This window comes from Oratosquilla oratoria, chromosome 17, assembly GCF_046742065.1.
Source record: "Oratosquilla oratoria isolate Oo_2021 chromosome 17, ASM4674206v1, whole genome shotgun sequence".
Lineage (NCBI taxonomy): Eukaryota > Metazoa > Arthropoda > Malacostraca > Stomatopoda > Squillidae > Oratosquilla > Oratosquilla oratoria.
Window position 1 is genome coordinate 49,588,850 of NC_134793.1, and position 2,500 is coordinate 49,591,349.

Genomic DNA, 2,500 nt, shown 5'->3' on the forward strand with positions numbered 1-2,500 from the left:
CCACAATGTCAATATGATTTCTTTTATCGAGTACAGTAGACATTCTCCTATGTAGTTCAATTAGGTAATTTTCTTGAATAGATATAAAAAAAAGACAAAGAATTTGAATTTTGCATCATAAAAAAGTCTGGGTGTATCAAAACTTTTGCTCATGACTGTACTTTCTTAGGAGGAACGCTCGAGGTAAATAAAGTTAGAGGAAACGGTGGAGGAACCTTAAGGTTGAAACGTTTGAGTGGGTGGATTGGGAAGAAAACGAATGAAAACGTTGGAGGAAGGCAGTTTGGGGAAACCAGGAAATGGAAGACAAAACCAAACATTTGTAGACAGATGCTGTAATAACGATGAAGGAATAACTTAGGAAGAGGAATGTGAGAAAAAAAGTAAGAAGAAGGAGAAGAAGAAGAAGAAGAAGAAGAAGAAGAAGAAGAAGAAGAAGAAGAAGAAGAAGAAGAAGAAGAAGAAGAAGAAGAAGAAGAAGAAGAAAAAGAAGAAGAAAAATTTGAAGGTAGGTCGAAGAAAAAAAAATATTAGAGGAAGAACGTTGGTGAATGTATTGCCAATTTGCCTTTATGAGCACGCACAATCATGGTCCTTTAGATAGTCCCTCCTCCCCCACCTCCTCTTTCACCTCCTCCAGTCCTCCTCCACTTCCATTCCTCCTCCTCCATCTCCTCCTACATTTCCTCCTCCATTTCCTCTTCCTCCACCTCCCTCTCCATCTCCTCTTCCTTCACATCCTTCTCCTCCTCTTCCAACATCGTTTCTCTATCTCCTCATTTCTCTCCTTTTCCTTATTCTCTTTCTCCGTCAATGACACCTTTTCATTCTCCTCCCCCTTATTCTCATTCCTTCTTCTGAATTCCTTTCTTCTCCCTCTTATTCCCCTTCCTTTTCTATTTCTCCTTTGTTTAATTTTCCTTCTTTTCATATTCTCCTTCATCCTTCTAAATCCCCCTTTTCGTCTTCTATTCCTTTGTCTCATTTTCCTTCTTCATATTCTCCTTCCTCATGCCCATTCTCTTTCGCATTTCCTTTCTTTGTTTTCTCTTTCATCTTATTTCTCTCTCTCTCTCTCTCTTCCTATCTTCTCCTCCTCTTCTTTCTTTTTCTACTATATTTTCTCCTATTTCCTTTCTTTCATTCCTTTCTTTATCTCTATTTTCTTCTTACTTTCCTTTTTTCCACTCATTTTCAGTTCTCTACTTCTACTCGTGGCTCTTCAGTTTATCCTTCTTACTTCTCATTCACCTTTTTTTCATGATAATCTCCAACATTTTCCCTCTCCTTGTACAAATAATCCCCCTCCTCCTTTTCTTCCTCCTTAACCTAATTCTCCTTTTTTTTCTCTTTAATTCTCCTTTTGTCTCATTTCCTTCTTCTGCTTGCTTTTTTTCCTTGTTCTCTTCCTCCTTTATCTTCTCCTTTTCTGCATGAGGGGACGGAGAGGGGGGTCGCCGATTATTGAAGCGGCCTTACTGTGGATGTGCTGTGTCTTGCGACACTGCTTCTGACCCAGGGCAGTGGGAGAGATGCAGGGATGACCCATCCAGGAAATGCCAAGATAAGAGAGAGGGAAGAGGGTGGAAGGGAGTGGAGTATGATAAGAGATGGACTGTGTGGGAGTGGTTGTTATGCCTATGTTTTTTGGCTACCTCCCTTATAAGGGAGAAAAAGCCTTTGGTATATTATTACCCTCAGGCCCTTGTAATCCATCTTTCTTTTAGCCCTTCGTCTTATAAGAGCCAAAAAATAAAACACGAATTTTGAATTTTGGTATTGAAGATATTCTTCTCTCCATCAATTAATGCGCATGTGCACCTCAAACGGACTTCAGCGCATATCGTCACATATTCCTGATGTTCCTCAACCACGAAATATCGTCTCCTCTACTGCACTTCCGTATCACTCCTCCTCTAATACTTCTCAACCACCTAGGAGTCCGTCCCCGGCTTCCCTACTCCCACTTCCTCCTCCATGAAACTCTCCCGATCCGAGTGTTCTTGACTCCCAATTTCTCGTTCTCCCTGTCGGAGATCGTCCCACCTCCTCCTCCCTTCACTCGACGCCTCTCCGAACTCTTTCACTTCACATCCAACTCTCTACAAAACATATTTTTTCTCTTCCAGGTTCAACTCTTCTTAACTCCCAACACCTCATTTTCTTTGTCAGAACTCATAACTCATTTCAACTCTCATACCTCATCTGCACTTCTAACTCTCCACTCCACTTAAATCGTCATTTCTATTTATTTTTCCACATTACTCTCACGTATTCTTCTTTCGACTCCTTACCTACATCTTTACATCTCACACATCAAAAATTGTCTGCTATTTTACTAAGGAATTATATCACTTTTCCAGCGTTCTCTCTTACTATGTTTATTTAATATCTATTCAAAGCGTTTGATGAAATCAATGAGATCTTTGCATATTTCCTTTGATTCATTATGCCTTCCAGAAATCTATCTGACATTTCACTCTGGTTAGATGGAAAGGAA